Below are 18,268 nucleotides of genomic sequence, written 5' to 3'. Positions count from 1 at the left end.
GCATTAATATTGGGAATTATGCAGTACCGTCTCTGGTTGCAACATACAAAACACAGAAAACCATGAAAAAAATGAAAAAGATATTCGTAGTTGCGGATTGCAAAACTGATTCAGTTCGACTGTGGCTGGACAATCCTCAACTTAATCGCCCACCTTGTGTGAAGGAGTTTATTTTTTTTTTCAAATTAAACTTTTAATTTGAGATATTTGAGATACTGAAAGTGCTGCTGCCATTTTGTGGATTGATTTATAATTATTTGGATCAGCAAGACCAAACAAAAAAAAATCAAGCGGGAAAGTGAGAAATCATACCAGTCAGAACCACCTGACAAAAGCAGATTTCCTGGCAAAGCATTTAATTTTGGTCGGGTAATGAAATTTTATTGACTCTAAAACAAAACTCAATTGCGTGTACATTTTTGAAAAGTTCACAACTTCTATGTACGATGGCTTAACTATGAACACGGACCTTCATCTAAAATCAGTGGTACAGTGTAAGACCAAGCCACGTGGAACAGGCATGGACAGACTACCACCGTACCACCGATTGACCAATTACGTACCCGCATAGCCCTGATGTCACTTAAAATTGATTATGCACGTGTAGCTGGGTAGGCAATATGTATTGCGAACATTAACCGTAACCCTCCTCAATCCTCCAAAATCCTTCAGGCGGTTTTGGACGATTTTGGAGGATTGAGGGTGAATGGCAAAAGTGCATGGCTGATAATGAAGGATGCCATGAGTGAAGGTCGTGGATTAGACCTTGTATTGTTTTTGCTTAGTCAAGCACAAATTCAGCCCGATATTTCGTTTGAATCAACCGCACACCTCAAGAATGCCATTCGCACTGCCTCAACATAATGACAGGAATTGCTGGAGGATTTTGAAGGATTTAGGCAGCAGGCAGACCTCCAAAAAACATTTTCAAGAAATTTTGGAGGATTTTGGAGGATTGAGGCTGAATGCAATTTTTTCAGGTTGAAAATCAGAGGATTTTGGAGGATTGAGGATGTAAATGTAAAAAAAAGACATTGAAGTGAGACAGCAGGTTTACAATTTCCATGAAATTTGCCGGACTGTGAGGCAGACAAGAAACCAGGCAAAGCCGATCATTTGCGAAAACAGTTATCCAGAAGACTCGGGAAGATGAGGATTTAATATTTTTTCTCATACAAGTTTATATTTTACAGAAGTATTCTGCCAGCTTTCTGTGAAGTGGATACTTCCAACGCAAATACATGTAGCTTTGTCAAATGTAAGGGGGTTTATCTGGCCGCTGGGTTGCTACTCACGATCCTGTTCATTGGGAGTCATTAATTCATTTGCTTTGATCACTGACAGTTTTACAGATGTTTGTTCTCAGTCTCACACAGGACACATGAACACTTCCTTTTAGGCTGTGTGTGTTTTCGTGGATCGCACTGAATATGGGCTGGTAAATAAGTGAATTTGACACCAGTTTGCCGACCACTTGGTTGTTTATCGTCAGGTTAGGTCAGATGGGTAAGAAACAACTTTGGTGAAAAATTACAGTGTACGTCCTTGTTCATACAATTTTGAAGGTCATCATATTTTTTTAACCTTAACCCCCCAAGGGTTGCTGGCCCTAACCTTCCCCATTCACACAATGTTAAACACCCATATGGGACTTTGTGCAAAGAGGCTGTTGGACTTTGTTTTTCTGAGGTATGCCGAACCCAATGCAAAAGCCAGCTGTTAGGGCCCACCAGACCTATCCCCACAGAATTAAGCACTTTACTACTGTTTAATTCTGTGTGGTTGGGGAAGGTTAGGGTTAAGGAAATTGAAGACATGGTCGGCTGAATAAAAAAGTATTTTTTGGCAGTTGAAGCCACAGGGTCGATCGGGTGGTTGGTCACCCGTCCAATGAAAAAAATTGTTTCACGATTTCAGTGACGACAACAAACTCCAAGTGTTGCATTAAATCTGCCAAGCATGACACGGTTTCCATAAATTCAAAGAAATTACGGGGTTTGCTTTCCGCAAAAAGATCCGTTTGCATGATCGTGTAGCTAGGAAAAATAATTATTTCAAAGTGTTTGCAAAATCGTATTTGGGGATTGCGTATATTCTTTTTTTTGTACAAATTTATATTTTACGGAAACATTCTGTCAGCTTTTGTTTTCATGAAGTGGCTACTTCGAACGCAAATACATGTAGCTTTGTTAAATGTGTGGGGGTTCATCCGGCCGCTGGGCCGATACTGACGATCCTTTCCGTTGGGAGTTGTTGAATCTGTTTTGATCACGGACAGTTTTGTTCTCACACAGGACACCGAAATATTGTCAGTGAGGCATTGTGTGTTTCTTCATGTATCCTGCTGAATATGAGCTGATAAATACGTGAATTTGACACCAGTTTGCCAACTCCTTATTCGTGTATCGTGTTCGGCAACACACATGGGGATTGTGGTTGACTTTAATTGGCTCGGGGCTTAGAGGTCTATCCAGTCAAACCGCAACTGCGTGCACTGTAAGAGTGTGTCTTCCACTCCCTATACACGTACGCACGCAATATCGTGAATCGTGTAAAGCTTTACTCTGACCGTAACTGTATAACTCCTGAGGTCCATATCCCACTGATTTCAAACGTTGCAGATAACAAGGCAATGAAGTGTTCTAAATGAAAATGTAGCGGATGTTATTATGACGTCATCAGATGAAGAGTCAAATTACATTTCATTCAAAGCACCTTATATCCTAAAGTACGTGCCTGATTGGTTTGAAACCTTGGATCCAAATGGTTATAATCTGATAATAACAGATTAACGCCAACAGGTTTGTGCAGTAGATTGGTTGTTCAACTTAAGAAAGGGATGCGAAAAAGACTTCTGTCCTGTTGGCAAACAGACAGATGACCTCTCGTTTGTTCTGAAATTGCTAAACCCCCCAGACAGATGGCCACGAAGAACTTGTAACATGAAACGTTAGTTTCTTCAACAAGGTCAACCAAGAACAAATTAGAACCAAATTTGTGGTCGCTTTGTACACAAATCTTGGAACCTGGACGTCAGTGGTAATGAAATGAAGACAACGTCAAACCTGGGCTAGGCGTAGTGACTTTGACAAGTTCTCGAACTCGAACATGTCGAAGTAGGCCTACGTGTACATGGCCTAGTCGGCTAGTAGTGGTGCTAGGCCTACTTCGGTTTGTATGAAATTTCTATGCCGTTTCACCGATTTTGCCCCTATAAAATCATGAGGTATCCCGGGATACAATTTTGTATGGGACAGGGAGGTTCATTTACATTATAACATTCAAAATGATGAAATTTATGAGAATTTTCCTTACCCACAGCCGTGATCACGACTGCCTGCCCAGCTCACCCGGTCACGTCAGTTGAAAGATACGGTAATCGTTTTAGCATTACACACTGTACATGTACATATGTATGCACTGCGCATGTGGTGGCGCGGCAGCGTCACGATCTCTTTCTATTCAGCTACTGTATTACGGAGCCCCTCAGTCAGGGGAAAGGCACAATGATTTTTTTTCCCCTCGAATTGTTATTTTGTTCCCTAGAAATCATTTCGTTCCCTCGAAATATTATTTCGTTCCTTCGAAGTATTATTTCGTTCCCTCGATATATTGCTTTTGTTCTCTCGAAATATTGATATCATTCCCTCGAAATATTTTTGTGTAGGGCCTACTTGGCGCCATTGTCGTACGTTCGTGGGGCAGGAAAACGCCCCCGATTGAAGTAAATCCAAGGACCAAGGCAATTACCACTTGGGTTAAGTTTCAGAAAATGTGATGTGTTGTTTTTGGTGGCTGTATATGCCATGGTGGATACTATGAGCACAGGTTGTCCAGCCCATCAGCATTATCTATGGGGCTAACATTTAAAAGACTTCTGTGAGCCTACCTGCAACTCAAGTCATGTCTAATTTGGAGTATACAGCAGGTTTCATCATAGGTATACCCGCCCTCAAAATAATGTTGAATCAGTTCGTCTATTATGAAAACTATTGAGGAATCAAGCATTGTAAACAATTTATTATTTACATTCAGTTCTGTGGGATATCGTGCAGGGACAGACAGAAATATTACATAGGCTATAGACTTAACGTCAGGCCGTTAACGAGTAAAGTTACGTCTAGAGTAACTAAGTTATCGATGTAACAAAAAGGTATATTTCATATAAACGTTACTTTACCGATGTCAGTCTTTAAAAATGAAAGGATAATATTTTGTCTTTCAAGGAGAGTCAGGCACGATGGATCGATCGAACAAGTACATGGACATGTGAAACGATCAAGGGTCAAAGTTAAAAATACCACGGCGCAATCGAGACAAAGAAAAAACGGACGACGGGCGACACATGACGGACGACGCACAACGGGCAACGTCGTGCGTCGTTCCGTGCATTGCATCGCCTGAAGCACGACGCGACGCACGACACGATACACGACGCGTCGCTGTCACCCTTTACTTCATGGTGTTTATAGAGGGCGCCCTTACTAATTTCTTTCATTTCCGTTCACTTTTCTTGCAAAGAACATGCAATTAGCTCTTTGGTGTTGATTTTCATTGTTTTCATCTCGTCGATTCATTAATTGGGATTAATTTCTGTCATATTTTATTTAAAAAATGATAAAAGAGCAAAACAAAAATACGAATATGTAGAAACTGCTCTCTCAAAATAAGTGGAAACCGCAAGCTCATAATTCGTGACTCGTTAATTTCCCAGCCAATGGATTATTTTGTTTTCTCTCATTTCCGTCTATTGTGCTTGCAAAATACTTGACCCGAGCCGCAGGCGTTGATTTTTGTTGGGGGAGGATTGTTTCATCCATTCATCAAATTGAATTAGTTTTTGTCATATTTTATGGGGAAAAAATGAAAACGAGCAAAAAAAAGTGGAAAATAAAATTCGAGTCATTAGGAGTAAGAATAGGTGCCCATAGTGGCTAGGGAGCGACCCATAATGAACTGGCATTCCATCCAGGGGAAAATAAAAAATATTCTCAGTGGTTTCATGACAAGGAAACTAGATATAAACACCCATCTGACAACTCAATTGGCTCGGGACCAGACTTGTGGGTAATGAACACAGGTGGCCTTGTGTGCTGGTGGGCTATGGTTACATGGAACACGTGTTATTTGGTGCCGGAAGAGGTTACGTAACGTTGGAATCGATGTAGCTTCATCGGTATTTCTTCATCGGTCTTTCTTCATCGTTCTTTTTTCATCGTTCTTTTTTCATCGCTCTTTCTTCATCGATCAAAAGAGATCAATCGATTGATGTAGGGGAACGATCGATCGATGTAGGGAACGATCGACGGTAGGGGAACGATCGATCGATGTTGAAGAACGATCGATGTGTTGCCTCCAAGTTTCTGCCTCTTTGGCGTTCCATAATTGCGTGTATTAACTTAATGTAGTAATGTTTTGTGCACAAAATGGATATAGCCCCCCCCCTTTCAGTCACTGCTAGGGCGATCCCATGCTTGACACCCTTCTCAAAAGGTAGGTGGGGGAAGTTAGGAGAAGTCACGGGAATTCGATCAGGTGATGCGTGGCAGTTGGTAGAAAAGTCAGACCACGTGATTTATGAGGTTGTTTGGTCACACGCTCCTACCGCTTCCGATCACTCCGGGTAGAGCACCCAACGCCAACAAACCTGAGTTTTTAACGCGTTAGCGAAGTTCTGCAGATGTCTTTTGATCCAGTCTTTAGCGGCTGGCTTGTGGGTTTGGGAGTGAGAGCTGGTGTGGATGCCCCAGCGCTCATGACTGCAGCAGTTTGTGTCCTTCCTCCATGAGCAGCTATAGAACTTGCGATGGTACCTAACATCGTGTTTTTAAAAGCCGTTAACAAGCTAATGGTGGTAACACCTTGTTCTCGAAACAATGCATTGATTTTTCTCCAAGAGTCAGGTCTTTGTCGAGCATCCTAGTTATCGTGTCTTGGATTTGGTTCAACTGGTTGGACCTGAGACCTCGCTCGTTTTCTTGCACTGCTGCAATTCTATAGCTGATCTCAGACAAGTGAGCTTTTTTAGTTTTGTGGTTAGCTCTTGGTATCTTGGTCGGTTGTGACTACATCGAGCTCTTGGGTATCAGTCAGCATGTCACTGAGTTCACTCATTTTGGTTAAGTTTAATTCTAAGTTGGTTCTGAGAGTTTTACAATTTTCGTCAAAAGCCTCGAGTTTTCTAATATTTAACCCTTCGGTTTGAGCTTCTTCGTTTGTTAACTCTTCCAAAACCTCTCTAACTTGATCGGTTACTTGGGGAAGTTCTTCCATCGGGAAACTTTGTGCAGCCTTTTCTACCTTTCGTCCATAGTCTCGAAACCCTATTTGTTCTTAATAAATTGTCTTCCACCATAACAGCCGTTCTCGCTTACTGCCCAGGATCACAACCTGTAGAGATCCACGCGAGAGACAAATTCCTCCTAGACCAAGAAGATTCTGAGGTGCGCAAAGAATCTCGCATTATTCACACGAGTGTGGAAGATAAGCCACATGGCACGGTTAGCATGAAGAATGGACAACAGCTGGGTTGCGGTCGCTTCTTTCGATTCTCCTCATGGAGAACCCTTCTGCGTGCATTCTCGACGTTGATTAACCACGTGAAAGGGTTCAACTCACGAAACGGCAAAACCAACAGAGACCAACCGCACCAAGTAACCACCGGGAGAGCTACAGCAGGCTGAGAACGTGATCTTCCGCGCTGTTCAGAACGAGTACTCCGATGACAAAATGGCCGCTCTCAATGCAGGTGGAACGAATACCCTGAAGAAGGATAACTTCCTCCGAAAGCTAAGCCCATTCATCGATGAAGACAGAATCATTCGAGTTGGGGGAAGGCTTCGAAGAGCAGATCTCGACCTCGTGGGACGCCATCCTGTACTCTTACCCAAGAGCAGCCACATCTCCAACCTGGTGATACAACATTTCCACCATGAGGTAGAACACCAGGGGCGACATTAACTCTTGCATCAGTATGAGCTGGAGGAAAATGGATAATCAGAGCTTACGACCTAGTCCGAAGTGTGATCAATCACTGCACTGTATGTCGCAAACTACGAGGCAAACCACTTACCTAGGTGATTGCAGACTTACCCGAAGACAGACTGCAAGTGACGCCACCATTCACCAATGTTGGAATGGACGTGTTTGGCCCATGGACTGTCATCACAAGAAAGACTCAGGGCGGCTCGACTGAGGCTGTTCACCTGCCTCAGCACCAGAGCCGTACACATAGAAGTTATTGAAGCCATGGACACCTCAGCCCTGCTTTCCGCACTTGGAAGGTTTGTCTCTCTCCAGGGGCCCCATTGCTCGACTGAGATGTGACAGAGGAACCATTTCATCGGCGCAGAAGGAACGCTTAATCATGAACAGATCGCCAAGTATCTGACATCGAGAAAGTGTGAATGGGTCTTCAACCCCCAAAGCTTCCCACTTCGGAGGTGTATGGGAACGACAGATTGGGATCATCTGTCGAGTCTTAGATTAGATGTTCATTCAACTTGAGAAACATCAACTTACCCACGATGTCCTCATCACCTTCATGCTCCATCGTGAACTCTAGACCAATCACGGCTATCTCTTCATACGCAAACGACACGCTCTGTCTGACTCCAGCCATGCTTCTAACCATGAAGACTCACCTTATCCAAGCACCTTCTTCCAACTTTGTTAAAGAGGACCTGTACAGCCGACAGCATTGGCGACACAGTCAGTACCTCGCTGACCAGTTCTGGACACGATGGCGAAAAGAGTACCTACAGAGCCTCCAGCCTCGCCAGAAATGGACTCAGACCACGCCTAACCTCTCAGAAGGGGACGATGTGCTCCTCCGGCAGAAGGAACTTCCACGTAACAGATGGCCACTAGTGCGTGTCACAAGGACCTACCCCAGCGACGACTCCAGAGTCCGCAAAAGTTGACATCGTGGTCTGTATCGAAAGAACACGCCGAACCTACCTGCGACCAATCTCGGAACTTGTGCTCCTTGAGAGAGCATCTGACGCGAAATAACATCCAGTAACTGACTGAGAGATGTGCCAAATACAAACAATGATCTTCTTGTTTATTCTGTAAAAATTCTCCCTAGATTGATTTTTAGACGGGGAGTGTAATGTTCATTGTTTGTGTATTTACTTGTTATACTCCGCCTCATGGTGGTGCTCTTCAACTCCCTAGGTCATTTAAGATCAAACACCATGCCGGCATCCTAATCAGACACCTCAGCGTCTTGGTCAAAGAGCTCTGCTAGTCAGTTCTTTCTATGAGCAGATAATTAAGTTTCTATTATTTTACACTTGAACCCTAACTCTCTGACATCTCTACTGAGTCATCTACACGATTGATCTCCAGAACCACAGTAAAGTAAGCGATTTTCAAGTATTTTTCTCCTCAACTAGCAGATACCAGTTTCTTTGTTTAGATGTTTTAGACTCGGGCACATGTAAGTGCATGAGATTAAGAAAAGTTTACTTCTTTACGATTAAGTGTTTAAAGGTCTGCCTGCCCGTAGTTTTCATTGACAAGTGATTAGATTTTGACACCAGATATTATTAAGTCGATTATTGATAGTTCAATCCTCCCTTAGTTAATAGGGTTTTACATGTAGATGTCTACAGGCAATAGCGTTGCAAAATAAATTGGCCTTCGTATACTGATCTCGTAGCCGTCTGCCTACATGTGTCGTATATGTAGTAATCGATGCTCCCCATTTTAGGTTGCTTTGTATTCAATATGCATTGGCTGAACTGTGGGATGTTTTCCTTGAGCTTTGTTGAGGACTTTGTAAGATTTAGATATTTAGTGTTTTGTATTGTTTTATCTTATTTTATGCAGTTCACCGCGCATTAAATTGAGTGGAAACTGAAGCCCTGACCTTCGGCCGCCCTTTCTTAATTCGTGGTTGACACTAGCTGGCAAAGATTAAGTTATCGTCTCTTCTTCCAGTACAGTGAATTGACTGTGTCTGACTAGTGAACTGACAAGATGTCTAATCAGAGTCCACCCGATCAAAGTGATTTACCGGACACCAGTGTCCAAGACAACACAGATGCACCTGGTCGTCCTGAACGATAGTGACGCCCCACGCACAAGGCGCTTATCACTTCCATTGAAGTATTGAGAAAGAACTGAAACAGCTTTGGAAGACGACTCAGCAGGCCCTCAGACAGACGTCGGACACAAGTAATGCTTATAATGTTATCGTCTCTTCTGGCTACACGCAATACTGACCCAGTACACCCTTTGTCACCAATCACTGTTGCATTGCCACAGAACCACCCACCAAAGCAGTTAGTTTAGCAGCGTCTTCCACACTGAATCTGTGTAAGTCTGGCGACTTCATCTTTAGAAGTTTTTGCCAAGCATCGCATATCGCATCGAAATAATGCTTACTACAGCCCCGCGATAAATTGTGTTTGCAATTTCGTTTACGTTGCTCATCCTCGTTTGTTTTTAATAACAGTAGAAGAAAAAAATGTTTTCAGGGGTCAGTTGGTTGTTGCGTTCAGTTTAATCCAGAACTAGATCTTCTTCTTGTTGCGTTAAGTTTAACCCATAACTAGATTTCCTGGTTCTAGGCGGGTTTTTGTCGGAAGTGCTTCTGCCAACTGGTTCACATGATCGTCTCAGGCCCACTGCCTAACGGCCTTAACCCTCAAAAAGATCACAACAGCCCCATGACCCCTGTGATCAACAACAACCCTCCAGTTAAACGAAACAGGCCCTCTGGGTTCTCGCCAGGTTCGCTGGGTTCGTCAGCTTCTTTTTGTTTCAACAGAGCCAAGTGCTGCTCTTTCGGTTTTTTTTTTATTGTGTTCTGCTTGTATTTTACCTGGGACAATGTGTTCAGGATTTTTGTTTTTTGAGCTCTTGGTCACTTGTCCCCATTGTTTCGGTGTTGGAGTTGGTTACTGCTTCTCCTGCTGTTCTGTAACAATAGTTCTTAATAATACTAATTTTTTTGTTGAAACTGAGATGTTTTGCTGTAATTAATATACGACAAGCGGTGACAGATACGATCCAACAAACTTCAGTGAGAATAGCTAACAAGTTTTGATTAATGACGGGATCTGCTTCTGGGTCTTTCGCTAGCTTTTCTTCGGAGTTGAAGGTAATGTTGTGGCCCAGAAGCTCCATCGGTAAAGCTAAACCCAGCAAACGGGAGCAGAGACTCGATAAAATTTCTCCCACTGTTGTTACAACTTCTCTGCCAAATTTGACTGTGTAACGCTAGTAAAGCTTTTCTTGCTCCGTGGGATCAAAAGCTTCGATTTCTTTAACGGTGTATTCGTTCCCAAAGTATTTTCTCGAGTCGCCAGAAGCAATTAATGCGCTTAGATGATCTTTAAGGACCCCAAGTCGTTTTTACTTAAGATTGTTCTGATGTTGTCCATTTTTTAATATACTACTTTTTTAAACATTCTTTGTGCACTTTTTTGTCGGTTGAAAGTTAGTTTCAAATGCAGATACTCATAGGTGTAATACACTAAGTTGACTGCTGTGTAAAACTAAAATCGATGTATTGCAGCATTACTATCCTTTACTTGACAGTTAAAAATTTGTAGTGATAAGTTGCCACGACAAATCATTAGCAAATATTCAACAACTTATAACTAACTTAATTTTATTATTCAGCATTTGCTGAGTTGCTGTTAGCAAGTTTGTTTGACTTCATTTTAAGGTTACAACTAAGACAGCACAAAACACAGTTTGCTTTTAATGTGACCAATTGAACTGAACGGTTGTTCAGTAGTACCCAAGTCGGATGTACATTCTAAAAATTGGAGTTTCACTTTATAATCGTAGAAACAGCAGCCGTAGTCTTCGATAAGTCCTTACAGGAAATCAGACTCTATAAATCGATCTCGATCAAAGCGGTTATACTTTTTATCGCCTTGACGACAGTTGATTATCCAGTGACAAATAGTAACGTCGAATGAACCGTTACAAAGCTTACAATGAAATGTTGGCGGTTGTGTTCGCAAATACCACTACCACGGCACTCCATGCATTAGTGCCTACGTTTCTTGCGTTCACAAACGCTTGAACCACCCCACTCAATGCATAGGTTTCTTTGTTTCTTGTGTTTACCAACGTTCGAACCGTCAGTCTACACAGCGACTCTTTTGTCTCCCACGAGAGCACTTATATTATGCACTATACAGCTTTACTATTTGATTATACTCGATACAAAAAGAACAAAGTTTACCGTTTATTTTTTCTTTAAAATCTGAAAGAGCTTTTGTTTTGCATTTACCGCAAATCTTTGTTGTCGTAATTTTTTCAAAGTATTTTTTTTTATATAATACAACATCTTTTAAAATCATTTTTACAAAAACAAATGAGACACAGGTGGATCTGTTTTTATGACCGATTTGAAATATTTCACATCGCGCAAGTGCCGTTTCAAGGTAGCTCATTCGTTACCAGGAACTACACCATTCTCATCTATAACGCTTGGTCCAAACTAGTGCGATCTTTGCCGTAAAACAACGCGATCTAAGCTGTGTTTCCCCGGTAGTCTTTGAGCACTGAATTGTATTGTTGTATCAATAACCAACATGAACGCTGATCATGACGACCAGAAAACGCCATTTTGGTTAGAGCGCAATTTTTTTCACAATAATGATTTGCTGCTCGGAAAGGACAGTCGTAGTCGATAATAAACAGCATCTGGGTGCCGTCAAATGCGTTACAATACAAACCAATCGCTCATTTCAGCTCTAATTTTTCTCGGACAATGTCATATATACACATTAGAGTTGGTTAACAACCAACGCCTGTTGAGATAAGTTTCGTTTTTAAAAAGCGTGAGGCAAATGATCACGATCACTTAAAAAACTCCTCAGTGTTCAGTTTCTAACAGGTCTAAGATCATTGGGTTTTACCCGAGTTGGCTTTGCCAACGTAGATGCAACTGTTTGAAGTCGTGGTTTTATTATAGAGCGGTTAAAATCGTATTTCGAGCAATTGAAATAAATCCTGTGTACACATACCTAAAAGGAGCCCACTAAAACCTACGAAACCCACTAGAACAAGTTTAAACTAAGTTCAACGCTGTGAAATTTCCATTTTTGATCGTCAGCTGAGCATCCATTATTAAAACCACATATATCGCGAAGGGGGCAGCGGCGTCTGCTTCTCTGGTTATTTTGTACGCTGGTGCCTCCCGAGTTTCTGATACGTCTTCCCGATCCGGACCGTGAGTGGTGCTTGTCATTGGTACTTTTTTCTAAGTAATTGGCCATATTGACACCATTAAGTTTAAGTCTTTTGCGATCGCCAGACCGCTTTTGTACGAAAGCCCAATCGTGCCAATAAAGGATAAATTTTCAGCTTGACAGTAATTCGAAACAACAAATTACTAATTTGGGACAACAAATTACTAATTCGAAATAACAAATGACTAATTTGAAGTAACGAATTACGTACTGGTCCACAGAGCTCTAGATGGCGCTCTTTGTATTTTGTGTGCGCGCGTATGGTTGCAAGCAACAGTGATAAATACCCGAATTTCAAAAATCAGGAAAAATATTCACGAGTTTCTCAGGCCTTCGAGAGCACACCAAATTAAAGATTGCGATTTTTCATTTTCTGTTTAAATCTCCATTCATTTAACGACTAGTTTTAAAGATACTGTTTTCCACAGAAGGTCACCCCTAAGATGCAGTCGTGAAACCCCTCGCCATTTTGAAATATCGATGCGTACACTTTTCGAAAATTAGACTGTTTTCAGGCACCGATATCTTCCAAATCTCAGACACAAGCTGGTATTCTCTTTGCTTTTTTTTTACGTGGGAGCATGTTGCGATTTTTTGGGCAAGTCACTTTACTCCCAAGTGCCTCTCTCCACCCAGGACTAAATATGTACCTGGAGGGCAGATTTGGTTATGTTAGCCCTGTGCGCCTGACGTCGGGGCTGCATCGGCTGGTATACTCCCCAGGGAACTGAGAAGATATATTATACCAGAGTAACTGGTATTAACGTAAATTCCCATTCTTTAATCCTACATGTTTGTCGGTAGGCCCTCCCAAAGTTGTAAGCAGCTGTGTGTTTTACGAAATGTATTTTTCATTCGGGGCGGTGAATTAGTACGAAAATTAGTTCTTAAGAATACCACTCCGCTGCTCGGAGAGTTATGGTGGTGAGAGGTCCATGTGGGGTATATAAGAAATGTTCAGTTGTGCCCAATGTGCTGGAATAATAATAATGCACCTTGAACACCCGAGCGGGTTTAAAAAATCGGCATTATTATTTTCTACAAATCTTCAAGTTCATGGGCCACAAAATGCTCTATTTTGCCGAGAATTTGTGTGCATACAAATTGTGGTTTGGCGGTGCAGGCAGTTTTCGGCCTGTTTACTGGCCCGCAATCGGATTTGTTGAGCACGAAATTGCGTATACGGATGTGTGGCTGAGGATGGATCGGGAGTGAGAGACCGTGCCACAACTAGTGGGGCTATTTCGGTATCAGTCATCGAAACTTGTTAATTTCGTTTCAGTGTTGGTTCTGATACACGTCTTGCGAATAAAGTTGGTTGGGAATACCTTCCGCCGTTACTGCAGTTGTCACATAGGGGTTGAAGAACCGCTGAGGGTTTTGACTGTGGGATCTTTAAAACAAAAACCGCAGCCCTTTCAAACTCTTAATGGATTGGTTTATGACAATGTTCCACTGGGGGTCGAACAAATAACACACGGGGCTTCAGTGTTTATTGCTAGTGGTTTGGGCAAGTTCACGGTTGGTCACTACTTTGTATTCGAGCGCCAAGTCTGAGATCAAGTATTACGCGCTGGTGTCCGTGGACTTTTCGTGATCATTGAAAGTGAGCTCGTAAGTTGAAGGTTGCTTCAGGGCAAAAATGAGGGATAAACTGGCATGTGGTTGGTTAACAGTTCGTTGTCTATAGAGGAATAGCATATTGGTTACCAAAAGCATCTGTGATGGCTTTATCTTTAACAGCTGCGTAGCCGAGGATACGTTCCCGATTATGCTCAGAACATGAATTTTGTGGTACCCCCCTTAGAACTAAAAACTGATGACTGATTTTTATAGATTCTAATATGAGGAATTCAAATCTTGCTTGTTGGAATTTTCATAAAACTTCAGTTTTATAGATAACGTGCTTAAAGGTGCCCTTTCAAAAGTTCAAGATTTTTGCTTTAAAAGGGGGAAATAACAAACAATACTTTTTTTCTTCAGAATATTTTAAATTGATTCTGGCCTGTAGTTTTTGGCTTTATTACAGACACATAGCTTCTTAATGAGACATGATGTACATTAAAAACATTAAAGATCCATTCCCCAACAGAGACATAAAAGACAAAAAAAGAATGTATTCATGTCTATCCCTAACTCAAATCTTCAACCAACCCTTGTTAAGTGATAAGGACATCTTTAAATTGATGTCCTCTTCTTTTAAATTCATCATGCAACAAGTTTTGTTGTAAACATCAATTAAAGATGCAGAACACCACCAAAAAGAAGTCTGGACTCACCTCAGCTCCCTCAGCACTTGTACCTTTCATGCACTGATCAAATCAAGCCTACAACGAAATGAGTTTAACAGAGGCCACGTGTATCTGGTGCACTCATTCTTTCCTTTGCTTCTGAGTATTACTACTATGCAAGACTCTTAGAAACAACAAAAAATTCATGCATCTAGTTGAAATAATGCGGTGCCCATGCAAGGAAGGGTAAATACACCATTAGTACACTGCATGAATGGCTTTTTCTGCAATCAGTTCACTTCTGGGTAATTTTTTTTTCAATTTCCAACTGCAAATATTAAGTATGTGAAGTCATCATTAGATCAACATATCAGGGTTTATTCTGATATGTCCACTTGTACAATAATAGTAACTGGACTACATCTTCTCATCACGAGTTACATTTACTATTCAAGGTGCTGCTTTCAGCAATTTCATGGGCCAGAGTAATATCACAGAATTTCCTTTAAAGCAATAATATAAGCACCTCCAATGGGGGCAAATCGAGCATTTATAAAAGGAGAGCCCCTCTAATGGGAGGTAAACTCCAGCATATGTAATCCCAGGTTTGCTTCCAAATAATAGGAACCAACTTCTAGATCAACTTCTTTTGGAATAAAGTGACAACTCCACTCAAAGTTCATGTGCATTATCCTTCACTCCCAGTCATTTGTTTTTCATCCATGCAATAAAGCAGAATGAAGGATGATACACATGAACTTTGACGGGAGCTGTCACTTTTATTCCAAGGAAATGATCTAAAAGTTGGTTCCTATTATTTGTAAGTGCACCTTGGGTTACACATAAAAGTGGGCTGTTTTTATATTTAAATTTTAAAGTTTTAAATTACAAGTTCAAATCAACAGAAAAATGGGAGGAAAAAATTCTAAGTATCTCAAACTCCACCCTCAAGGAGTATGCACTGGTTGCACCCGCAAGGATCCTGTACTGTCCATGTGGAGGCAGAGGAACAGATCTCTGAGCAATAGCTCTCCCAATCCAATTGTACTTACTCACAATTGTTACTAAACAAGGCTTTTCAAGAAAAATGGCATATTCAAACCATGCTCATAATATCTTATCACAAAATATGATATGGGTGCCGAGCAAAGTAAGGCCTTAAGTGGACTTTTTGCCCTTGAGTATGATAAAATTCAAGACTACAAGTTTGGGCAGTAAATTAACCTTTCACAATTTATCTTTCTAACTGGAAAGATGGTGGAAAAATACCCTGGTGTACACTCTCTACGATTTGAACCATGGACATCCTCAATACTTATCAATTCCCTCATCCACAAGGCTATACAAGCTGAACTCCATTTTTCCTTCTTTTTTATAATAATGTGCAAAAGCTGTAATTCCATTTATGTGCCAATTATACACACATTACTGGCACGCCTGAAGCGTAGCATTTCGCTTTAAAAGACCAATTTATTATTAGCATTGGGTACTCTGATCCGGTGTTTTTTTTTTCAGTTTAACATAACAGTCGGATGACTTTTTTCAACAGAAGGGTTGGTATACTGTTGATAAGGTGTGTGTAAATGCCATAAGTCTCCACATGCGGTGTAACCACTGCCAATGCCAGTGCACACGTTTGGCCAGAGGTTGTCATATAGCATTCCTTGGCTTTACCACTGAACAGAAAGGGCGATAGCTGGTTATCCTTGGCATGAAACATCCCAGTCACAAGATATTTAGTGGATTAGGTGTTCTGAGTAATGCTTTCTTTGTAGACAATGTTGAAATGTAGCATATGGTGATTACAGTATGAGTAATTGTGACATCTTGTCAACCTCAAAAATAATGCCACATCAGTTACTCCAAAGGAAAGAGCTAAAAAACTGGTGTTACACTGTAACAGTGAGTTCAGACTGAATCTACATGTACATGTATCTTGTTGGTCGATATAGCTTTTCATCCAAGTTATTTTTCTCTACTCCTGAACCCATGCAGCATCAACAGTATTATGTTTGACAATGAGCAGCACTACGTGTACATAAAGATTGACCTGATCTTGGTTTAGGGCCTTGAAATTTCATAAGAGCGCACAAAGAAAAAAGGTTAAAATTTATGTTTGGAAACAATTATAGGCTCCAAGGCATCAGCAAACTTGGTTAATTACCACACATTTTCCTTAGCATGTTCAACAAATTTGAGTGGTCCTTGTTCATAAAGTAAATACATGTAATGCAACAGCTGGAATTAATGCAGTAAGCCCAACCACTGTTAGACTATGGCAGATTGGATTTGTTGCAGTTTTACAATGCAAAATGCAATGCCTGTCAAGAAAGTTATGACTCTTTCCAGACTCAACAAAAGTGAGCTCAGAAAGCACAACATCGGAAATACTATCATTACTCCTTTCATTAAAATGCAAATTAATTTTGGTGACCACGTCTTAAAAGTGAGAAAAGTAAGCAATGCTGGGTTACACACTGCTTACATATTTCCCATGACTTGTTAAAAAGCAGTGAATATTAGAATTTTTAAAAATTCAATCCAAGCTCCGCAAGTTGCATTCAAGCGGGGACTGTAGTCATAATGGCAAATGGTTACAAAAGGTCAATAGCTATCCCTAACAGTCCCAAATCCTCTGATTTCAATATGATTTTACATACACCCTAGGGGCTTAGGGTTAACAAGTTTTTAAACTTATGAGGTTCTGAATACTGTGCTTTTATCTACATAAGAGCGCACAAAGAAAAAAGGTTAAAATTTATGTTTGGAAACAATTATAGGCTCCAAGGCATCAGCAAACTTGGTTAATTACCACACATTTTCCTTAGCATGTTCAACAAATTTGAGTGGTCCTTGTTCATAAAGTAAATACATGTAATGCAACAGCTGGAATTAATGCAGTAAGCCCAACCACTGTTAGACTATGGCAGATTGGATTTGTTGCAGTTTTACAATGCAAAATGCAATGCCTGTCAAGAAAGTTATGACTCTTTCCAGACTCAACAAAAGTGAGCTCAGAAAGCACAACATCGGAAATACTATCATTACTCCTTTCATTAAAATGCAAATTAATTTTGGTGACCACGTCTTAAAAGTGAGAAAAGTAAGCAATGCTGGGTTACACACTGCTTACATATTTCCCATGACTTGTTAAAAAGCAGTGAATATTAGAATTTTTAAAAATTCAATCCAAGCTCCGCAAGTTGCATTCAAGCGGGGACTGTAGTCATAATGGCAAATGGTTACAAAAGGTCAATAGCTATCCCTAACAGTCCCAAATCCTCTGATTTCAATATGATTTTACATACACCCTAGGGGCTTAGGGTTAACAAGTTTTTAAACTTATGAGGTTCTGAATACTGTGCTTTTATCTACATGTATAATCAAGCAAATTAACAGACCAACTCCAACGATGCTAAATTTTCTCATATTGAATCTTATTCAGAAGAGCCAAGTCAAAAGTGGCACATAATGTATCAGTATCTCTCTTGCAATACACATTATTGTGTTAATAAAACAAAGTTTTTGTACCCATTTTTCCTGCAGGTCTAGTCCGGTATTGTAAAGATGGGCATGTAGTAACGACTCATTATTATCTAATTAGCATTTAATTAACACTGATTTTTGTGATGTGTTACCCCCTGGAGAGGAAATACTGCAGTACGTGCACTTTAGGCATGCATAGCATATGTAGCCGTGGACGACAGCACGAACATGAAGAATGCTTCCATTCCTCGGAATCTTGAAGAATTTCAATCCCGGTTCTTTCACAGAATCTATATGTCCACCAGTGAGGCACGATTTTGGCATTATTGT

The 18,268-nt window shown here is 40.9% G+C and overlaps 1 protein-coding gene across 8 annotated transcripts in view; it reads right to left on the bottom strand.

The window, feature by feature from the left end:
• LOC110990417 (small integral membrane protein 14-like) overlaps positions 1 to 3,414 on the bottom strand; it is a 150,315-nt gene extending 146,901 nt beyond the window's left edge. For all 8 annotated transcript variants that reach the window (XM_087141010.1, XM_087141006.1, XM_087141009.1 and 5 more), the window contains exon 1: positions 3,316 to 3,414. The gene's annotated coding sequence lies outside the window, so the exon portion shown is untranslated. The remainder of the gene's footprint in view (positions 1 to 3,315) is intronic.
• Positions 3,415 to 18,268: the final 14,854 nt, after the last annotated feature.

The sequence above is a fragment of the Acanthaster planci genome, linkage group LG09 (genome assembly GCF_054643075.1).
Source record: "Acanthaster planci isolate LZ-2023a linkage group LG09, COTS_SCS, whole genome shotgun sequence".
NCBI lineage: Eukaryota > Metazoa > Echinodermata > Asteroidea > Valvatida > Acanthasteridae > Acanthaster > Acanthaster planci.
This window is presented reverse-complemented; position numbering and strand designations above follow the sequence as displayed.